The 23,514-nt window shown below is 50.5% G+C and overlaps 1 protein-coding gene and 1 pseudogene across 2 annotated transcripts in view; one reads left to right on the top strand and one right to left on the bottom strand.

Annotated features, from left to right (window-relative positions):
* Positions 1-23,514, bottom strand: part of LOC116829207 (C-type lectin domain family 2 member D-like) — a 276,193-nt gene that overhangs the window by 213,030 nt on the left and 39,649 nt on the right. The gene's annotated exons all lie outside the window — the stretch shown is intronic.
* Positions 8,352-16,976, top strand: LOC142047650 (killer cell lectin-like receptor subfamily F member 1; annotated as a pseudogene).

Here is a 23,514-nt window from a genome sequence, read left to right as displayed (position 1 = left end):
CAGGCTAGATGGTCAAAATGTCCCTTGTGACCTTGAAACCTCAGATATTTGGTTTTAGGAAGAATGGGAAGCTGAGAGGTGGTTCTGGATAACTGCAACCATTTGATTTCCTACCTCTGCACGTTACTAGCTGCAGAAAGCAGGTCTTGTCTTGTGCTGCTGACAATCCTGAGATCAACCCAAAGTGCACGGAGTGGCCCAGAGGATGGTTCTGTCATGGGAGTGTTGTTTTTATTTATGCAGGATTTGAAGGGCTCGAGTGCGCCCACCAGTGTGGGCTGCACAGCGGTGAGCTTCCAGGAGAGATTGGCATGAAGCGGGTGACGCTGGCATGCCAGGAGAACAAAGGTGGGAATTGCAGAAAGGAAGCAGGGCAGGAGGTGCAAAAGGCCGAGTGAGGGTTGGTCCAGCAGCCATGAATGAACTGGTTAAGGGCTGGGCATTAGCCTCTGAGATTTGATGCACTGAGTGAATGCAGTGTGTTCTCCCTGCTCCAGATCTGAGCTATCTCTGTCTCTCCAAAGGGACAGGTAGAAGGCAGTACGGTCGTGAGTGTAAAGAACATACCTGAAGGTTACACAGTGGCACAGATGGCAAGAAGGATGTTAACAGTGAATGGTTACGCCCCCTATGGGGAGACACTTTGGTAGCAACTTGGAAATAAGTAGCAAAGCGGGGGTGTCTTAGGCCTGGTCCACACTATGCCGTTAAATCGATTTTAACAGCTTTAAATCGATTTAACGCTGTACCCGTCTACACTACAGTGCTCTTTAAATCGATTTAAAGGGCTTTTTAAATCGATTTCTGTACTCCTCCCCAACGAGAGGAGTAACGCTAAAATCGATATTATTATATCGGAATAGTGTTAGTGTGGACGGAAATCTACATTATTGGCCTCCGGGAGGTATCCCACAGTGCACCACTGAACGCTCTTGGCAGCAATCAGAACTCAGAGGCACTGGCCAGGTAAACAGGAAAAGCCCCCACCCTGTGAACTTTTGAATTCAATTTCCTGTTTGGCCAGCGTGGAGCTCTGATCAGCACAGGTGACCACGCAGAGCTCATCAGCGCAGGTAACAATGCAGTCCCCTGAGAATAGAAAAAGAGCTCCAGCATGGACCGCAGGAGAGGTACTGGATCTGATCGCTATATGGGGAGAGGAGTCAGTGCTAACAGAACTCCGTTCTAAAAGACGAAATGAAAAAATATTTGAAAAAATTTCAAAGGCTATGTTGACAAAAGGCCACAGCAGGGACTCAGTGCAGTGCAGAGTGAAAGTTAAGGAGCTCAGACAAGCCTACCAGAAAACAAAAGTAGCAAACGGAGGATGCTGTGGGCAGCGGTCCTGTTTTTGGGGAAAAATAAAAATTATTGCCGCTCCCCCCTGTTATCGCCCCTTAACGCGGGCTGAAGTCTGTCTATGCAATTTTCCGGTGTGGTATTTTGCGCTCTACCACTTTTTTTTTTTTTCAACCGCCCACCACACCTTGTATCCCGTGGATCCAGAGCGTGGTGGCGTCATAATGCGTCAACCATGGACGGCAGGAGTTCCAGCGGAAGGGGAAGATGAGGAAGGAGGAAGAAGAGGATGACCTGGCAATCGGCACACAGCACTCCATTAGTCCAAACAGCCAGGAGCTTTTTGTGACCCAGACGGAATTACCCCCCCAGCCCTCCCAAGCCACTAGCCCAAACAGTGAAGCCTTGGAAGTGACCTCTGGTGAGTGTATTTGTAAATACCAAACATGGCTTAAAAGCAAGCGTTTTTTAATGATTGATTTGCATCAGGGCTTGGGATGCATTTGCAGCCAGTAAAGTTACAGGAAAAGTTTGTTAACATGTCTGGGGATGGAGCGAAAATCCTCCAAAGAAATCTCCATGAATCGCTCCTGGAGGTACTGCGAAAGCCTTTGCAGAAGGTTTCTGGCAAGGCAGCTTTATTACGTCCACCATGATAGGACACTCTGTCTCGCCATGCATGTAGCAAGTAATTGGATATCATTGCGTGACAAAGCACAGCAGCGTATGGTCCTGGTGATTCCTGGCATTCCAGAAACATTCGTTCTTCATCTCACACTGTGATTCTCAGTAGAGTTATATCATTCATTGTGACCTGGTTGAAATTCAGGAATTTAATTAAAGGGGACAGAGATGGCTATTTTCCTACTGGGCTGTTCTACTGGGCTGTTGCTTACATCAAATCCTTCCTTGCATGTAGCAAAGCTGGGGGAGGGGAGGAACGATGGCGCTGAGCATTTGGCAAGCAGGAATCTTCCCAGCTACCCACCATGCGGTGGGGGGGGGGAGAGGGGGAAGGAGGGTGGTGTTTAGCACTGATAGCAGCCATGCAGTGGGGGAAGGAATATAGAAAATCCTTACATAGGGAAAGAGGAGGGGGTTGGCCTCTGCTGCTGCCTGTTAATAGGAAAAAGGCATCATAGGGCACTGTGTATATGAAGGCTGGAGAAGTCAAAAGATAAAGCCTTAACATGGCCGCATGAAAGCTGAAGTATGATGCCCGGATCTGCGTCTGTGAGATCTGCAACACCAGAGCCACAGGCACTCAATATTAAAAGATGCAAAATGCGACCTTGTAGTGAAATCACACGTGTGCCAATGTAAGCCGGTGAATATGTGTGAAGAGTATAACGCCATCCGGTTCTGTAACAGTTGTATGTAAGTGCTTTTTACATAGCTTCTGCTCCGCTGTTTTCGCTCGCTTCAGCCTCCCTACTCCATCCGCGAAGGCTAGTCAATAAGGTGGAGGAAGAAGAGGATGCGAGATGAAATGTTCTCTGAAATCATGGAAGTAACCCGCAATGACAGAGCTCATCAGAATGAGTGGAAGGACATGCTAGCCAAGTACAGGAAAGATGCAGTGAACTTGAGGACAGGAGGGACCGTCCGAGGATGATAAGTGGTGCCAGGAATATCGGAGGTGTAGGCAGGAAGATCAGCGTGGCGGAATGCAACGCTGTAGCTGCTGATGATCAAACTGATATCCCAACGTCTGGTGGATTTTCAGGAAGAGCAAGCAGGTTCACAGAGTGCCACTGCAGCCCCTGTGTAACCACCCTCCAGCCCACCCCTGTTCCATATCTCCCTCACCCAGACGTGTAAGAACACGTGGGGAAGGCTTTCTGCACCCACCCACTCCACCCCCGTGGACAGTCCAACCAAAAGACTGTCATTACATTGGAATGTGCTTAATAGCCTTTCCTTCTCTCCTATCTCCTCCCAAACCACACCTGGTATACCTTGATAATCTCTGCCTCTTTTTATAATTACTGTTTACAAAGAATACATGCAAAGAGGGAGGGTGGTTGCTTACAGGGAGGAGTCAATGAAGGGGTGGGGGTTCTTGAAGGGAAAGCAAACACGGCAGTCACACCGTACCCTGGCCCGTGATTGAAACTCGTTTTCAAGGCTTCTCTGATGCCACCGCTTCCTGGTGTGCTCTTCTCATCGCCCCTGGTGTCTGGCTGCCGTACTCAGCGGCAGGTGATTTGCCTCAAGCCTCCCACCCGCCATAAAGGTCTCCCCTTGCTCTCACACAGATTGTGCAGCACACAGCAAGCGCAGTAACAGAGGGGACTTGGTTTGGCTGAGGTCTAGACGCAGTAAGTAATGTTCGCCAGCGCGCCTTTTAAACAGCCAAATGCACATTCTACCACCATCCTGCACTTGCTCAGCCTGTAGCTGAACAGCTCCTGACCACTTGTCCAGGTGCCTGTGTATGGCTTCATGAGCCATGGCATTAAGGGGGAGGCTGGGTCCCCAGATAACGACAGGCATTTCATCATCCCCAGCTGTTATTTCTGGTCTGGGAAGTAATTCCCTTCAGCAAGACAATTAAACAGAGTAGTGTTTCTGAAGACGCGAGCGTCATTGAACCCTTCCTGCCCATCCCATGTGGATGTTGTGAAACGTCCCTTGTGATCCACCAGTGATTGCAGCACATTGAAAAGTACCCCTTGCGGTTTACTACTGGGTGCCCTGGTGCTCCGGGGCCAAGATAGGGATATTGGGTTCCATCTATGGTCCCCACAGTTGGGGAATCCCATTGCAGCAAAGCATCCACTATCACCTGCACGTTTCCCAGAGTCACAACCTTTCCATAGCAGCATTAATGATTGATTGCTTTGGCTACTTGCATCACAGCAGCCCCCAACAGTAGATTTTCCCACTCCAAATTGATTCCCGGCTGACCAGTAGCTGTCTGGAGTTGCAAGTTTCCAGAGGGCTGTTGCCACTCGCTTCTCACTGTGAGGGCTACTCTCATCTTGGTTATGGATTTCAGGCCAGGGGAAAGCAAGTCACAAGTTTAAAGAAAGTGCTCTTACGCATGCGAAAGTTTCGCAGCACTGCGAATCATCCCACACCTGCAAAACTGTGTGGTCCCACCAGTCTGTGCTTGTTTCCCCACGCCCAAAATCGGCGTTCAATGGGTAGAAGCTGCCCCATTACCAGCAGTAGCTCCAAAACGCAGCGGGCCCGCGTTAGGGAGATATCAGTGTCCACGTCCTCATCGCTCTCGTCGCCACGCTGCCGTAGCTGCCTCCTCCTCGCCTGCCTTTGTAGTTCATGGTTCACCATAGACAGCATGAGAATGCGCGAAGTGTTACAACGTCCACGATGGCGTTAGTGATCTCAGCAGGGTCCATGCTTGCAGTTCTATGGCGTTTGCTCGGTTCACCCAGGAAAAAGGCTCGAAATGGTTGTCTGCTGCTTTCACAAAGGGAGGGGTGAGGCTGTACCCAGAACACCAGCGACAATGATTTTGCCCATCAGGCACTGGCTCTCAACCCGGAATTCCAAGGGCGGGGGAGACACGGAACTATGGGATAGCTACAGAATAGCTACCCACAGTGCACTGTCCAGAAATCGACGCTAGCACGGATCATGGACACACACGTTCGAATTAATGTGCCTAGTGTGGACGCGCACAATCGACGTTTTAATATCTGTTTAATAAAACCGGTTTTAGCTAATTCTAAATTATGCCATAGTGTGGACGTAGCCTTAGTCTCTAGTTTCAGTGGAGTAGCCGTGTTAGTGTGTTTCAGCAAAAACAACGAGGAGTGCGGTGGCACCTTAAAGACTAACACATTTATTTGGGCATCAGCTTTCGTGGGGGTGGAACCCACTTTGTCAGATGCACGAGTCTCATGTAGAACTTGGATCGTCCTTCGTACAGACCCCTTCTCGTCCGCACTGTCTGCTGTGACCACCAGACTTTCCTGGAAAGCCAGAATCAGTCCAGGCACCGACCACTGCAGGTGCAAACTCTCCAGACATGCGATCTGTTTATACCCATCGTAAACACTGAATAGTATTGTTATGCTGAGAGGTGGTGATGGCTGCACAAACCTCATTGAGACTGATGGGGTGTGAATGAACCTTTCAATTAACACAACTGTCAGAAAAAGGTAATTGCAAGCCCCCTCCCCAGGCATGGTATGTAAGCCTGCCTGAGACTTTTGTACTGAATGGGTGGCAGGGTTTTGCCCGTTTTTGGATGGGTGGGTGCAGAACACAGAACTATAGAGCTACACAGACAGCTGAAAGTAACAGCAGAAAACAGTGTCTGAGCCTGGGGTGAGGTTTAGTGGTTAGAGGTGCAGGCTGAAAAATATGCTGTTGGTGCTGAGAGCAAAATAAGCTGTTTTGTGTTTACCGGTTTTCTTCTGTGTCAAGGGAAACAGATCCTGTGTATGGTCTTTGTAAATAAACAAACCTGCCTCAAATAAATACCAGCTTCTAGTCTCACCAATGTCTCCTAACTGAGACAGCCTGCTAGACTCTCAATTTTTGGTGAGCTGCTCAGATCAAAATGGAGAACAGTATTTATTCAAGACCCCACACAGGCCTGCACACACGCCAGCCTTTGTCTTGCAGAGGTGAGTGAAGATAGAATTTAGGATTAGTTACCAGCTTCTTAAATTTAGGAGTGAGTTAAACCAACCAGTCGAGAAACCACTATGCCGGTTTCCTAGTTTTGCGCAACCCTGGGATGTTGTGGGGCGCATAAGAACGGCCCTACTGAGTCAGACCAAAGGTCTGTCTAGCCCAGTATCCTGTCTTCCGGCAGTGGCCAGTGCCAGGTGCCCCAGAGGGAATGAACAGAGCAGGTGATCGTCAAGTGATCTCTCTCCTGCCATCCATCTCCACCTTCTGCCAAACAGAGGCTAGGGACACCATTCCTTGATGGACCTGTTCTCCATGAACTTATCTATTTCTTTTGAACAAGCTGCCACATCGCCTGGCTTGAAGTGGTTTCCATCATATGCAGGTTTATGGTTTGGTTCAATGGCTCTTGGCCCCTCATTGTACAAATTGTTCCAGCTGCCTTGTTCTGGTTGGGGGGCTGTTTCCTTTTTCACACCCTCAGCTCAGTCACCTGGAGTTCACCCTCTTTCCTTCTCATCTAAACCCAGCGGTGGCCCCCTGCTCTCCCACCTATGACTGGGCCAGCTGGGGGTGTTAGGTGCCTTAGTCTTCCTGCCTTTCAACAGGGCTTTGTGCTTCACAAAATCCTGCCCCAGCCCCAGCCTTAGCAGTCGCCAAAGCAAGGATCTATGTTCCATGGAGTCAACCGATACAGAGATTCTCCAGCCGCCCACAGAGCTGAGCCAAACTCAGCTGGGGAGCAGTCTTCCCACAGCTGGTGGAAATAAGGGAAAGATGTTATGGAAACTTACAAGGACCAAACCAAAATATGTTTGGATTTTTCCCCTTTGTTCTCTTCCTGCCCCCATCCTTTTTCAGTGGCAAAAGCAAAGGAAGTTGGGGTGGGAGGGAGACTGCAAAATGTTCAGTTTCCAAAACTGTCATTTTTGTCCAAAACAATTTTTTTTATTTTAAAAAAGTTCCGGTGGAGTTTTGGCCAAGTCTGTGGGCTCTGCTTCAATAGGAGGATTTCACTGATGAATGCACCATGACGAGGCGTCATCACAACCACGTGGTCTAATATCTGGTGCTTTCGGGGGTAACTGCCATAGATTCAAAGACAAGGAGGAGAGGTCTAGCCAATCAGAGACCGGCTTTGCACACCTCTGCAAAGGCAGGAGTGTGATGCTGACCCACAAGAAGTGGCCTCTGGCCAGCAAGCCCCACTATGCCTGCGCACTAGTGTTTCATATGGCCTCTGTGAGCCTCTCAGATCAGCCATTTCTCACCCATGGCAGTTTCCATTCACTCAGGGGTCAGTATTTGAGGCCAGAGCCGGGCTGCTTGGGCTGCCACATTTCAGCCTACCCTAGAAAGGGCAGCGTTCTGGTTCGAGGCTGGATGTAAGGAAATAGGCCTTGTGAACAGCCCCTTTGGTCCCCTTGTGTGCTGCAGAGATTAGTGACTGATTAGTCCAGGCCCTCAGCTTCCTGGCTGGTGGGGCAAGGTAAAAGGCTCAGAACTTTGATTCCTCTCCATCAACACGACCGTGCTCAGGGGGCCCAGTGCCATCTTTTCCAGCTTCGTTTGGCATCAATGACCTAATATGCTCCATAGGTTCATCTCCAGCTCCTTGATGGGCATTCGGAGGGACGGACATGCCCTTGTCTGGCAGTTTCTGGCGCTCGCTCCTTTTGCTGGGTTTAGCCTGCCAGGCAAGGCCTGAACCATGGTGAACACAAGCAGGTACTTGGAGCCACGAGTGAGAATCGAGGGAGTTGCTAGGACCAACAATGAGCAAATCGCCCCTTGGGGGGCAGCTGTCTAGCCTGCAGAGGGACGACCTTCAGGACTCCCCTCCAGCTGGAGATGAAGAGAACTTCTCCCCCAGTGCCTGTCGGACCCACTTCACGTGGGGGTGAATTGGGGCTCGACTCCCTGACGGCAGGAGAGCAGAGCTGTAGTGTAGATCCCCCCCCTGCTCATTTGGGGCTGCATGAGCTGTCACTAGGCCATCGACCTTGAATGGGGAGCTCACAAGCCAGATTCTCCAGAGAGTGCCCGAGTCCTCCCACCTGCTAAGCACCCAGGGGCCTGGCTACTGGATTTAGGGTCTGGTGCTTCACCCTCACACCAGCCGTATCCCTCTGCGGTGAGGGGCTGGCCACTGGAACGAGCCGGGAATCGGTGCCTTTAGGCAGTGGAAGAGCTTTGAGGCTGCTTTTTGCATAGGACACAAGGTCCATGTTTTGTCCCCCTTGCTAGTGCCCTCGCTAGCTTGCTGTGGCAGTTATGTTTCCTGTGTGGTTTTGAAGCGTGTGGCCAGGGGAGGCGGCCATTTCCTCTGCACACTAGAGCCCCACAAGCCGAACGGTCCGAGTCTCACCCCAGTCCCTCAGGGTCTCTCTGATTTTTCCCCCTTCTTCCTGTTTGCTGGGAGACGAAGGCCGCGACTCTGGAGGATGCAGGACGAAGAGGGGTACACTGTATTGAATATCCGGCCCAAGATGGGAACCACCAGCCGCCCATCTGCGGCCAGGATCCAAGGTATCGCTCAAAGTCTCTGCAGGCTGTCTCTCATCTGTCTCAGTAATTCCGGCTTGTGCTTTTGGTGGGGTCTGAGAGAGGATGGATGGGAAGCAGGCAGGGGGCAGCTTCATGTTGTGTTTCAGGCTGTGGCCTGGCATGTGGGAGGCCTGGGTTCGGATCTTATTCTGCCAAGAACTTCTTGTGTGACCCTGGGACGAATCCTTTCATTGCTCCGGGCTTCAGTTTCCCCATCTGTGACATGGGGATAAAAGCACTAGCCTGCCTCATGGGGGGTGGGGGTAGGAGGGTTGGGAGGACCCTGGCTGGGATGATTTAGTTGGGAATTGGTCCTGCTTTGAGCAGGGGGTTGGACTAGATACCTCCTGAGGTCCCTTCCAGCCCTGATGTTCTATGATTCTATTACAAACACAATAAAGACTGAGATGCTTCGATAGTGTGGGAGGTACTTAGTGTGTCCTAGCTACTGGGATGTTCATATGGGGGTGATGGAGAACAGGAAGGGGGGGATGCAGAGTGTGTGTATCAGAGCAGTACACCCAGAGCGGCAGTGGTGGAGCAGCTCTGTGCTGAACTCCAGCCAGCCATGTCCACGTATGGCGATTATGGGACAGCACTTTACCTCTGCACTGTTCCCGCTTTGCTGGTCTCCGCAAGACGCGGCCCCCTACGCTCCCGTCTGAGCCAGGACCTGGAGAGCTTGGCTGTATTTCCTGCATAGTTTGTATGCAACTAGAATTCTAGCTAAGCCGATGAGTTGTGTGGGGCAGGGATCACTGACGTCTTTGTGTCTCACCCAGCCCAACGGGGCCCGGTGTTTAATATGAATAACCCAGCAGCCACTCAGGGGTTATTGCTGTCCATGGTTTGGGCCTGAACACGCCTGTGCAATGCAAGCAGGGCTGGGGGCCCCAGTGCCGCAGGCACTGACTGTATTGATGCTGTATCCCAGGGGTCGGCAACCTTTCAGAAGTGCTGTGCCGAGTCTTCATTCATTCACTGTAATTTAAGGTTTCGCGTGCCGGTCATACATTTTAACGTTCTTAGAAGGTCTCTTTCTATAAGTCTATAATATATAACTAAACTATTGTTATATGTAAAGTAAATAAAGTTTTTAACATGTTTAAGAAGCTTCATTTAAAATTAAATAAAATGCAGAGCCCCCTGGATCGGTGGCCAGGACCCAGGCAGTATGAGTGCCACTGAAAATCAGCTCATGGGCCGCCTTTGGCACCCATGCCATAGGTTACCTACCCCTGCTGTATCCTAATTCCCCGGGCAGAGTCAGCCGTTACAGAAGATGACTCTGGGGAAGGGCCTGAGGCTATTTCTGGCTTCACCCTGTGCAGGCCCTGGATCATACGGTGACTAAGTGGAGTGAGGTTCCCGCTGACCTGCAGACATGGGTCATCACAAAAGGACGTTGGCGGTGTTCTGAATGCGATTTGGGCCAAGTCTGACTTTCTGCTGTCACGACCTAGCAGCAGGGCTAAGTGAGGAGCGGCAGGCTGCATTCAGGGTTAATGCACTGGGCTGGGACCCAAGTCCGTGCATTTCTTTGGGCCTTGGTTCCCACTGTAACAGGGAGATTATCATCTGCCCTTTGTGAACAGTGCGGTCTCAGATGGAGTCTCCAGGCGTTACTTTAATATGGATAACAACGCATGCAACACCACATCCAGTGTCTCTCTGTCCTGCTTCGGACTCAGTAGTGGCCTGCCTCTGATGCTTCGTGTTCTGTTAGATTTCATCTAATAAACGTTTCTCGCCTCCATTTCCTGTGTCGCTTCATTCTCTATCAGCTTTGGCAAGATTTTCAAAGTCAACCAGGGCAGTCAGGCTTCTAACGCCCATGGAAACTCCTAGGGAGTTGAGTGCCTACTTCCTGTTTGTGTCTCCAACTCTCCCTTCCCTTGCCCCTCTCCCCCCAGCCTGATTTTCCAATGCTGTAACTGACTCCCTTTCCAGCCGTGTGTCGCAGAAAGACCGATAGAAACACCCCATTCCGTGCAGCGTGAATTCTGTGTACTGGGCTGGTGGTTAGAGTTTGCATGGTGGACAAAGAGGTGACTGCTTTGGGGAACCAACTCGAGACACCACAAGGGTTCTAGAGGGCAGGTGCTCAGTGATTTCCCCAAAGCAAGGCTTCTTTAAGGGGTCTCAAATTGGGCAGGGAGGAGAGGGGGAAATCACCAGTTACTTTTGAGAAATCTTGGCCAAAATGCAGAGGAGCCAGAACAGACTGAAAAGCAAGATGCTGTGAGTGCACCTTATCATGTTGATCAGCAGAATCTAATTGTTTCCTTCTGCTTCCCCTATTTGTATCCACATGCTGTATCTCATCTGAGACTAATTGCTTCAGGGCAGGAGCCATCTGTTTCTAGAACATAAGAACGGCCACACTGGGTAAGACCAAGGGTCCATCTGGCCCAGTATCCTGTCTCCCGACAGCGGCCAATGCCAGGTGCCTCAGAGGGAATAAACAGCACAAGACAACCATCGAGTGATCCATCCCCTGTTGCCCATTCCACGGAGCCAAAGGCCAAGATCTTAACACAAGAACAGCCATACTGGGTCAGACCAAAGGTCCATCTAGCCTAGTGTCCTGTCTTCCGACAGTGCCCAGTGCTAGGTGCCCCACAGGGAATGAACAGATCAGGGAATCATTGAGTGATCCATCGCCCATTCCCAGCTTCTGGCAAACAGAGGCTAGGGCCCCCATCCCTACCCATCCTGGCTAATAGCCATTGATGGACCTAACCTCCATGAACTTATCTAGTTCTTTTTTGAACTGTTATAGTCTTGGCCTTCACAATGTCCTCTGGCAAAGAGTTCCACAGGTTGACTGTGTGTTGTGTGAAAAAATATGTACTGTGCCTTGCCTGGGGTGCTGGGACATCTAGAGGCTATGGCCATGCAGACAAAGCTGGAGTGCAAATTAGAAGTGTGGGACCTTCTGGCCCATCTGCTCTTGGGCCTGCAGTTCTCTTCGCAGCAGAACCGAACTCACTGGAAGTGACCAGTCTCACTCAGCAGATCTGTGTCCCTGTGTGTGTGTCACATCTGCAGAGTGCAGTGCCTAATACTTGGGTTGTGAGCTCCTTGCGCAGTGACCCTCTTTTTGTTCTGTGTCTGTAGAGCTCCTGGCACAATGGAGACCTGGGGCATGATTGAGGCTCCTGGGCATTACTATAATATACCTAATAAATAATGTACAGTTCCTAGCACATGGGGCCCTGGAGCACGACTGAGACTCTGAGGCACTACAGCGATGTAAATCATTTCCCACTTGGGGAATATCTAAACAAAATATTAATCTCTGTTCTCCTGAGCTGCTGCAGGGCCTCATGGGAGATGTAGCTGGGATGCCTCATGCCCTCATTTGCTCCTATGAGCTGGGCCCTCCAGCTGGATTACCCCTCCCATAATGCACCTTGGTCCCTGCTGAGCCAGTCTGGTGCATTGTGGGAGATGTAGTCCAGCTGGGAGCCCAAGGCATAGTGGAGAACAGAGGCATGAGACATGCGAATTACAACTCCCATGAGGCACCAGTGCACATAGGTTGATGTCGAACTAACCAGAAATGAAACGTTTAGTTATAATAATTTGTTTAAACTTTCAGTTCCATTCAAGACAATTAACATGTTGATTTATTTTGTTCTGTTTCCAGACAGAACCAGAAGTCAGCAAGTCAAAATTTCCTGCGGGATGGAAATTCTGATTTTGAATCTGCTCTAGTGACAGGTGAATGTGTCCCCTTTGGTTTTTGGAGGCCTTACTTGAGAATATTTTAAAAGGCCCTAATTTCCAGGTAGTGCTGAGAGCCTACCCCCCAACAACCAGCCTTCTGTAAGGTGGCACCAGCTGGCACCTAAAATCCCTAATTACTTTGGGATATTAACTTGTGAAGGAGAAAACTATAACAAGGGTCAAAAAGAACTAGATAAATTCATGGAGAATAGCTCCATTGATGGCTATTAGCCAAGATGGGTAGGGATGGTGTCCCCAGCCTCTGTTTGCCAGAAGCTGGGAATGGGCGATGCGGTATAGATCACTTGATGATTCCCTGTTCTGTTCATCCCCTGTGGGGCACCTGGCACTGGGCACTGTCGGAAGACAGGACACTGGGCTAGATGGACCTTTGGTCTGACCCAGTATGGCTGTTCTTGTGTTAAGATCTTGGCCTTTGGCTTTGACAACTGTGACCCAGCTCTGCTGAGGAGCGTTTGAGACAGAGAGCAGATGCAGAACACCTCCTGGCCTCTGCTTCTTTCACCCGTAATGACAGGTCTACAAAGGGTTATGCCGATACTTGTCGCACAGCCCGGGAGACACTGAGGCTGATTTACAAATCTGAATTCACAGATTCTTCTGTGAAGCTGCATGGGTATAAAATCACCATCGGCGTGTTGGGGGCCTGGAGCATTGTGGCGACGCTGGCTGTGATCGCGCTGAGCATTCTCGGTGAGTGTCTAGATCCTATTAGGTTTGTGGATGCCCTGTAAACTTTCCCATGTCTCTGCAGCTCATCCCAGAAGTTTTTCATAGATTCCAAGCCCAGAAGGGACCATTATGACAATCTAGTCTGACCTAGGTAACACAGGCCGGAGACCTGCCCCATCATAATTCCTAGAGCAGGTCTCTTAGAAAAAAATATCCAATCTTGATTTTTAAAATGGTCAGTGACGGAGAATCGACCACGCCCCTTGGCACGTTGTTCCAGTGGTTAATTACCCTCATTTGCATGCTGACTGTGCAGGATACTGTCGTAATTCCTGTGCTACAGAAGGGCCAAACTAAGGCCCATAGATGGGAGGTGATGGGCCCATGACCAAAGCATGAGTCAGCTACAACACCAGAGCACTGGAGTCCTGACACCCAACTTTCTCTGTTCTAATCCACCCGCCCCCAGAGCTGGGGATGGAACCCCTCAGTCCCTGGCCTGGTTCCTCCCAATGAATTAGTTTTCTCTCTCTTCTCCCCTTGATTTTTTCCCTGATCCATGTTCTTTGGTGCCCATTTTCCACTTTGTTGCCAGGCAAGAACTCTAACTGCAGGTCTCGTGGCTGTTTTCAAGGTTCATCTCACGAAGGACTGACAGGAGCAGCACCGAATGCCACCGCGAGCCGTGGTGCCCAGCGGAGAGAGAGAAACGGGGCAGAATGCAGCGCCCGTCTGAACCACCTAGTGGCACGCCTGAGCCAGGCTCTGTGTGCTCCCATCAGCAGCAGCTCCCGGGGTAACCCCAACTCCTCCTCTCTGGGCTCTGTGACTGAAGCTCTTTTAAAGGTCCTTGGAGAGACACTTTCAAGCAGTGGTTGAGTGACACTTACTCGCTGCCCCGTAGCTGAGTGAATGGTCCCATGTTATAGTGTTAGTGAGGGCGGGTGCCAATGGTGTGTGTGCCCGATTGTGTGGAACAGGGTGTGCAAATGCTAATAGCTTCACTGGGGAGAATGAAAAGGTGCTGGTCATCCCTGGTGTAATTCCACTGTCCTCAAGGAAGTTCTGCTGGTATCCAGCTTCCAGCTGAGATCAGGGCCCCGTTGTGCCGGGTGCTGCACAGACACACAGAGAGAGACAGTCCATGCCCCAGCTGAGATCAGGGCCCCGTTGTGCCAGGTGCTGCACAGACACACAGAGAGAGACAGTCCCTGCCCCAGCTGAGATCAGGGCCCCATCGTGCAGGGCACTGTGCAGACACAGCGAGAGACAGTCCCTGCCCCAGCTGAGATCAGGGCCCTGTTGTGCTGGGCGCTGCACAAACAGACAGTCTCTGCCCCAAAGAGCTGGCAATCTACACGGATCAGGCACCCAGAGAAAGGGGGAACTGAGGCACAGGGCCAGGACATGACTTACCTAAGGTCACCCAGGGAGTCTGTGATGCAGCCAGGAACAGAACAAAGGTTTCCTGAGACCCAGTCTGTTGTTCAAGCTGCTGCACCAGGCAGCCTCTTAATGTCAGCACCTAATTCAGCCATTAACAGTGTCTCCTGTTTGTCTCCTCTAGAGGGCACAGGCTGCAAAATCTGTCCCCCGGACTGGCTGCCACATGGTGCCAAATGCTACTGGTTTTCTACAGAGAGTAAAATCTGGGCAGGAGCCGTGCAAGGACTGCTCAGCAAGGAGCGCAGGCATGGTGGTGATCCAGGAGCAGGATGAGATGTAAAGTGAGAAATCAGTGCAGAGGGCGGTGTGTTAAATCTTCACCTTGGAAGATGGGTTCAATTGAATATATCCTTTTAGCTGATTTAAAAATGATAAAATTACCCCAAGGCCATTCTTTCATAGTTCCACTTAAAAAAAAAAAAAAAAAAAAAAAAAAAGACCATAAAAGTTAACCATCTTTGACCTCTCCAGGAATGTCCTTGCTCGCTTGTCTGTTTGTCAACTGTTTGGTGGATTATGTCGTGGAGGAAGCCCAAATTCCATGCCTGCAACAACTTGTTGCCACACGCTTGTTTATCACAGGACTGTCCCAACTGGAAATCCTGTGCCAGTTTTGTGGGTTCCAAGCACATTGTTTTTCTATCTAATTATTTTAAGGTTTCTCCTCTCCTGTTGCTGAGGGGGAAAAAGCATTAAGCAGCCAGGAAATGAATAATTGAGTTCTACAGGCTGATACAGTGAACCTGACTATACACAGGTTGTGTCAAATACCCAATGGAAACGCACTGGAAAAACCCTCAGCTTTGAGTTCATCAGTCTAGGGCCACGTCTAGACTACCGCCGTATCGTAGCGAGTTTAAAGTCGATTGCTTGGGTGATCGATAATATCGCGTTCTCATCTAGATGGATTATAGTGATCCTCGAGCGGCTTATATCGATTCCGGAACTCCTCCAACCCCAACGGAGTTCCAGAATCGACATGGCGAGCCGCGGACATCGATCCCGCGCGGTGAGGATGGGTGAGTAAATCGATTTTAGATATTCGACTTCAGCTACGTTATTCACGTAGCTGAAGTTGCGTATCTAAAATCGATTTTCCCCCATATTGTAGACCAGCCCAAGGTGTGACCGAGTCTTGGAAAGCCAAGCAGATGAGCTGGGAGCGGCACACTCAGGCTGCACCCAAATGAGATGCCGATTGTGCCGGATGTGGCTTGTGAGGGCTCTGGACTTAGCTCTTCTGCAGTGGGTTGGATGTGCCCATGGGCTGCATGGATTTGGCTCTGTTTTGACTGGAGAGGGAGGAAACCCTCCACGTGATCGCTTCCCACCCCCGGGGGCACTGACATGAGATGACTGACTCAGAGTGGACTGTGTAGATCTTCATACTGTACTTCTCTCTTCTCCCTTCCTCGCTGCTTTGAGCAACAGAATAGTGACCAAGGAAAGTATCATCCTTGGTATCTGTCAGTACCATTCAGAGCTGTCTGGAGTGGAGCACCTGTAAATATTTTCAAACTTGGGGCTGAAGCCCTGAGCCCAAACGGAGGAAGGGAACATGCGGGGGCTTTGGGAAATACTATTTGAGAATTTAACCTGTAGCTCAGGTAGCAACTGAACATCAGGTGCTAGCATAATCCACTGGCCATTGTGTGTGTCCTGCTCTGTGCTTCATCCACGGCAAATGTGAATCTGTTACAAATCCTTTTGCAAAGCAGCTGGGAGCTGCAGTGGGTTCTCTCCCACAAGTGCCTCTCTCCTGCTTACAGGAGTTCCTGGGGAACAGCATTCAAGAGAAGTACCTTGTCTGGACTGGCCTCCATGCAAACGGGACTGGGAGGAAATGGACCTGGGTGGATGGATCCTTGTTAAATCAGACCCTGTGAGTTGCTTTTCTGGATGGTTGCTGAGTTGTTGTTATTATTATTTGAGGCCAAGACTTTCAGAAGTGACGAGTGATTTTGGGTACCCAGCTGAGGCAGCCTAAAGGGCCCAGTTTCTGGTAGGTGCTGAGCACGGTCCCTCTGATAAACAGAGGTCCCAAAGTCACTCAACTCATTTTTGAAACTCTAGGGCACAGTTTTCAAAAGCATCCAAGTGACTTGGGCACTTAGTGTCATTGACAGGCAATGGGGCCTAGGCTCCTAAATCATTTGGGCACCATTTGAAGATGCTACACCTTGACCCTAACTCTTAGGAAGGTTGAGATGCAGCATCCCAGGGAACAGCTTTGAGTGACATCCCCCCTCCCTCCCCCAGCCGCCATTCTCAGTCAGAAGAGATGCTGGCATGGGGAGATCCACCCCGTGAGAACATGCCAGGGCTCCGGGAGGTTTGTCTCCGTCATTTCCAGATTCTTTGTGCTCCAGTTACAAGTAGCAACAAGTTTTCACCAAAACCAGTCTGGGTCTCAACACACAGAACAGCTCTGCTGTCTGTGACCTGCATTAACAAGACACCTTGAGTGCCATGAGGGCCACCAATGTCTACTCCCTTGGTCCGGCAGGTTCCCCGTGAAAGGATCTGCCGAAGAGAACAGCTGTGGGGTGATCAAAGGGAGTCAGATCCAGTCGGAAACCTGCAGAGGTGAATACAGATGGATTTGCCAGAAGGACGCCATCCCAATAGACAGTGGAACAAGCGATCTGTAGAGCGCTGCCAATCTGCAGAGATCCGCTGTATATCCATATACTATTTTTGCAGATCGGGTGCGGATACAAATTTTGTATCTGTGGAGGGCTGTGGCAATCTGCAGTTGTAGAGCCGAGAGGTAATAACTCCTAGCTCTAATGTGCAGCGCTGATATTTCTAAAGGGACCTGTATTTTATTTTCTATTAAGTGCTCAGCTGGAACATAGGATCCCAAACCTGCAATGACTGATGTATGTGCTTCCCTTTAATCGCCTATGTAGCCCTCTTTGCAGGTTTCAGACAATGACTCTGGCCCAGACCCTCAGAGCTAGTTAGGTGCCTAGCTCCCAGAAGGAGTTAAGCACTTAAATACCTCTTGAGGAGATAGGAGGGTCTGGGTCTTTCTGCCTCAGTTTTCCCCTGCTGGCCCCTTGGTGCTTCTCCCAGGCTGGGCACTCAGAGTCTTCAGACTCTGGGGAGATGCAGCTTCTGAGCATGGCCAGCTCTGCTTTGCTCTGCTCTGTGCTGTCAATGGAGGGCTCAAACTTCAGAGCCAAAACCTTTGCCTTCTCCCATGTCTCTGCCATCTCCCTGCTGCTCACCCCACCGGGCTGCTGGCCAAGGAGGGAGATGGAAGCAGCAGCCATAAAGGGGTTTGGGGCTCTGCAGTTATATCCCCTCCTTGATGGGTTGTTTAAAGCTGAAAAAGAGGGGACTGAACTGGTGGGGCCTGAGTGCCATTAGCCCTTAGAGAAGCCACTGTCCAAGTGACATGTGGACAGGCCCAGGTCCCCAGAGGCTACTCTACGCACACACCTTGTCTATGTGGGTCTGTGTGGCCCCACTAGGCAGCTGTAGATGTAAGCAGAGTCAGGATGAGCTCTACCCTGACATCTAGTGGTGAATTGTGGTGAGTGGTGGAAAAGAACTTCAGAGGCTGATCTTATTTGCACAGGCACACCCACCCTGCCTAACATGAGCCCACAGCAGCCCAAATGGTCACTTTGGTTGCTGTGGGATCCCCAGTTTCTCTGTTATTGGGGCAGGAAGAATAAAGTGTTGTCATCCTGATTATGTGAATCAAGGACAGTGGAACTGTTTTGTGACAGAGGGACTCGCCATCACCTAAGTAGCACTTGCTAGACAAGGGACATGGGTTCCAAAACCCAGTAATGAAGAGAGGGTGGGGATAGATAGTTGTTCTTGATGGGCTGGGCCTCCTTTGAAGGTTTGAAATGCTATTGTCACCTTTTAATTTCTCCACTGTGGAATATCAGAGTTAATTTTGATTTTATTAAGACTCTGGTTAAAGACTGCTGAGCTGAATTCACTTTGGGCCAATGGTGTACCAGCAGTGATTACACCGGTACAATTTCCCGGGTCATTGTCTGGATATGCTTAATCTGGTTTAAGAGCAGTCTTTTGCAGTTTAGTTTAAACCTGCTCCCAATATCTGCTAAAGCAAAAACAAATTCTGCCACTCAAAGTAAGAGCCAGCCAGCCAGCCAGCCAGTCAGGGGTTTGCCTGGGCCCCAGGTTTCACTAGACCAGTTCCACTTATCCCAGCACAACTATTTCTGTAGACAGGGCCTGTCCCCAGGGAAAGTCTTGTCTCAACCTGTCAGCCAGAGGCTGGCCTGAGCCTGAAGCAGGGGATGAGAGGAGCAATAAAGCTGCTTCAGGACAAGTGACTGACAGAAGGTGGGTACAGTGGAGAAAAGGCTGAATGGGGAAAGGAGGGAGAGGAGGCTGAGGAAGGCTGGTCTTGCTGTTAATGCACTGGGCTAGGACTCAGGCGATCTGTCTTCAATTCCCCATTCTGCCACAGACTCCCTGTCACTGTGCCTCAGTTTCCCTATCCGTGGAATAGGGATGGTTTGCCTGGTTAGACCATGAGCTCTGCAGGGCAGGGGCTGGGAGTATCTGCACTGGAGCTGGAAGGTGTAATTCCTGGCTGGAGCAGACATACCAACACTAGCTCTGATCGAGCTGCCATGCTGTGGCAGCAGGAGGGACCATACCTATTTAGGATTTTGGGTGGGACTGTACTCTGAGCAATTAGCCCTTCCCACCACCAGGGCTACACTCTGTTTTTAGCGCTCAAGGGTGGGTATGTCTCCTCAACCTGGCAGTTACATCTTCTAGCTCCATTGTGGAGCACCCGGCACAACAGGGCCCTGATCTCAGCTGGGCAGGGACTGTCTCTCGCTGTGTGTCTGTGCAGCGCCCGGCACAACAGGGCCCTGATCTCAGCTGGGCAGGGACTGTCTCTCACTGTGTGTGGGAGCTGAGCCTTCTCTATGGGCCATTACTTAGATTGTAGGGTTTTTGGGTAGGGATCATTTTCATAGTCTGTGTTTGTGCAGCACCTGGCACAATGGGGTGCTGGCCCATGTCTGGGAATTCTAGATGTGACCACAATACAGATAATGCAACAGCTATTTAAATAGCTAAACATGATGTGTCAGAGGGTTTTACTGTCTAACAGGGTTTCACACACATAATGTCACTTCCTAACCTGACTGTTGACTGAGGTGGTTGGCCAGATAATTAAGGACGCTGCAGTGGCTTGTCTACTTGGGTGTTGGGGGGGAGTTTGAAGTGCCAGCCGGTTTTTATTTTTTTCTGTTTCTGTTTGAGCTAGAAAAAAACAAGCCATCCAAGTCTTGCCCCAGTGCTCGAGGGCGGCTGACAGACTGAACAGGAGACACTTTGAACACAAGCCTTGCTCAGTGGCTTTTAGCTGCAGTGAGGATGGTTGCTGGGGCTGAGGGTGAGGTGCGATTTTCCCAGGGGGTTGTGTGTCTTTCACTGAAACTACATGCAGATTTTCCAACTCTTCAGTACTGCAGCGGGAGAGAAAAAAGTGGATTTTTTTCCAACAGAAAACTTCAAATTTTAGGTGAAAAACGTGAAGACTAACTAGACTTCCCAAGTTTCCTGCATGGTCCTGGAGGCTGCAGGAATTAAAGATTAATCTTGAATTAAAGATTATGTCCTGCATTGAAACCTCCAGGAAAACATGCAACCAAAATTGGCAACTCTAGACTGAACTAGTGCAATTTAGAGCTGCCACGGTTCTTTGTGGGAGTTTTAGTTTGGGTGTCCCATCCTGAAAAAATTTAGAAGACGGAAAAAGTCAGTTTTTCAGATAAATTAAAAAAAAAAAAAAGTCATTCTCAAGTTTAAAAAAAAAACCCAGATGTTTGTGTTTGGGTTTTTGTTTTTTTTTGTTGAAAATCTTCACAGCAAACAAAAGTTCTTCTTTCCTTTAAAAAGCCATTTTTCATTTAAAAACATCAAAGATAAATTTCCAACCATCTCTACAATACTGCAGTCTTTTAAAAAGCCAGCCATCTCATTCCATTGCCTCCCTGCCCCCATGCAACACAGCTGGAAGGGAGCCAGCCCAGGTGCCATAAATGCTTAGATCACTCCACCGCTCCCATACATATTGAAGCAGCAACAATCACATGGTAACTCATGTGAACTCTTTGGAGAGTGTGACGCAGTGGGGGATTTTCTTAGTGTTCTGCATGAGTACTATGTGTGCCTCAGTTTCCCCAGTGTGCTGCGGGTTTAATGAGGTGGTGGGAGGGGGGCGTTGTTATTGCCAAGGACCTGGTGTGACTTCACCTAGCAATCGCCCTGGACAACAGCCTGGGTACGCTAGCAACTGGTGATTAGAGGCCCATCCCATCTTGGAAGGCAGACGGTTCTGGCCAGTGGTGGGAACAAAGGATGATGGAAGAGAGAGGGCCCAGCTGACCTTTTTGCCTGGGACTGAACTGAAGACAACGGATGGAGGAAGGCTGTTGGGGAAGGTAATATAGGATGGTTGGGTGGAAGGAGGGAGCTGCTGGACTGGGGGCAAAGAGTAGCCTGAGCCACCTGGATGTGGGACAGACCCAGATGGACTGGGCCGGGAGTTTCTAGTCCAAAAGCCCTGAGAACTTTGTGTGCTGGGTTGAGGCATTCAATAAACCCTGCTGTTTTACGCTGGCTGAGTCGCTGCAGGCTAGAGGCAGGTTTGCATTGTTCCCTCTGAGTGTGGAGGCCCTTGGGGTACAGAGCAATTGGAGGGGGCCCTGGCGAGAGACATGCATGCAGAAGGCTCAGAGAGGTGCAGTTCCAGGAGTGCAGGGCTGGACCCCCGAGAAGGACTGTCACACTGAAGGGGATTCCTCCCAGGGACCATACAGAACTGAGAGAGCACAGGGTGCTTGAGTGCTAAACAGCTGCCCAAGGCAGACAGATCCCAGGATTAGCTTTCCTCTTGTAAGGCACAACAGGCCAGATCCGCAGTGTGGGAGTAACTCCACCTTCTGACACAAGGGGAGGCGCTGCCAGGAAATCCCCCCCCGAGCAATCACTGCGGCTCAACAGTTGGGAGTAGCGATTGCACAATTGGCATCAGTGCTGTCCCAGTGCTGGTGGCTGACACCTCCTCCCCTGCCCCACAGGATGTGGGTCTCTGTGTGTCCCTGGTGCTCAGCTGGCAGCTGCAGAAAGGAGCGACGTCTGCCTGCCCCCAAGGTCGGTGTGTACTCCGCCCTGCACGGAGCAGCGAGGTGCAGAGGGGTGAGCTGGGGCCTTGATGCTGCAGTTAGTGCTGGATGGGGGGTGATGCTGGGGCTCACAGAACATTAGTGTCCAAGAGAGGAGACTGCCCCCCTGTTTGCCCCAACCTGCCCAATGGAGAACCAGAGCCTCCCTCCTTCCTGTGTCGCCCCTCCCTCAATGGAGGAGACTCCCTCTGCCCAGATGTCCCCTCCCCCCTCAGCCTTTTAATGGAGAACTCCCCCTGCCACTTGCACCTTCCCCAAATGCAGGCACCTCCCCCTGCCCAGATCTTATGGGACTACTCATGGTAGTAGCGTTTAGGGTGACCAGACAGCAAGTGTGAAAAATTCGGACTGGGGTGGCGGATAATAGGCTCCTACATAAGAACAGGACCCCTGTACTGTCCCTATAAAATTGGCACATCTGGTCACCCTAGTAGCATTAAGCATGTGCACAGGTCTTTGCCGGTTCAGGGCCCTGGGCTATGAGGTGCAGTGTTATATACAATGTGTGTGCAGCACCCAGCGCCATGGGGCCCCAATACCTGGTACGGGGCTTCAGGTGCTACCATAATACAGACTAAATACACAGATCGGAATCAGGAAGCCGATGGCTTTGGCTGTCTTCCAGAGCTTTTCTTTCTGTTGTGAGGTGTGAAATCAGAGGCTTTCTCATTAGCTCTGCTTTGTGGGGGAAGGGTGAATATTGCATTTGTTATGTATTTGGTTGGGTTTTGGTTTTCCCCACGCTCCACCCCCAGCAGTTGCTTCTCTATCCATAGCTCTTGGTCACTGTGCATTTGAAAACAGCCACTCGGGAAGTGCAAGGTAAGGTTGGGAGTCTGGAAATGCTAACTCACATTCATCATTTCCCTCGTGTCAGGGATCTCATTGGTTTCAAGGCCACCACAGGAAAGTTACGCAGCTGTGTGTTTGTGGGATCAAGGCCTGCAAATGAGACCCTGTTAAATTTTTTTTTCAAATGAGAAATGGGGTTTTGATGATGTTTTCTACCTAAACATTTTTCATTCTCATTTTCTTTTTTTAGTGACATTTAAGAAAAAAATGATTTTTCCATTGCAAAATTGGAGGAGAAATCCCACTTTTTCTGTTTGTTTGTGTAAGGGGACTGTTGCCCCCTGACTAACATTCAGTAGGGGTGTTCTGGTTGGCTGCTCCCAGCACTAAAAGGGGAAGGGTCAATGGGGAATCAGGAGCCTGAGACTGACAGTGGAGAGGCCAATGCTCCAGGTCAGTCTGATTGGCAGGGCGGGCAGGCTAATCAGGGAGACAGGAGGCCAGGGTGGTTTCATCCTCTGTGTGAGCTGGGATTGCCTGGGGCAGTCGGAGTGGGGCCAAGCTAAGGAGAGAACAGGGGCTCAAGCTGAGCTGCTGGGAGCAGAGCTGCAGCCTCAAAGCCAGCGGGGCCAGACAAGCAGCCCAGGGAGCTGGAGGCAGCGCAGCAGCATCAGCTGCAGCCGAGCTGAGGCAGAGTGGAGCTGGAGCTAGAACAGTGGAGCTGGAGCAGGAGCAGTCCAGAGCCGGGTATGGTGAGCAGCTGGGGAGAGTGAGGGGGACCCTGGGCAGTGGGCCCAGCACATGGAGACGCCTCAGCCAAGAGGCTCTGCAGGCTGGACTTGGGGGGGATCGTAACCCTGACAGAGCGGGGGCGACACTGGGAAGAAGGGTCCTGCCACCCAGAGCCTGAGAGCGTGTGGCCACCGCCAGAGCAAGTGTCCAACCCGCATCGTCCCTGCAGCACAGCCAGGAACAGACTGTGAACTGCCCTGATGTCCAGAGACACTTTGTGATGTTCCCTGCCACAGAGCGGGGTGATGTGTTTCCTTCAACCTTTCCCATTTTTTTCTTATTTTTGAAAATTGTTAATTAAACAACCTGTATTTGCTTTAAATTGTATGAAATGATCAGTGGGTCAGGGAGGTGCCCAGTGCAGAGAGAGCACCCTGGAGTGGGGACACCCTAGCCCCTGTCCTGG

Source organism: Chelonoidis abingdonii, chromosome 12, assembly GCF_003597395.2.
Source record: "Chelonoidis abingdonii isolate Lonesome George chromosome 12, CheloAbing_2.0, whole genome shotgun sequence".
NCBI lineage: Eukaryota > Metazoa > Chordata > Testudines > Testudinidae > Chelonoidis > Chelonoidis abingdonii.
Note: the sequence above shows the minus strand (reverse complement) of the source record. Positions and strands in the feature narration are given on the sequence as shown.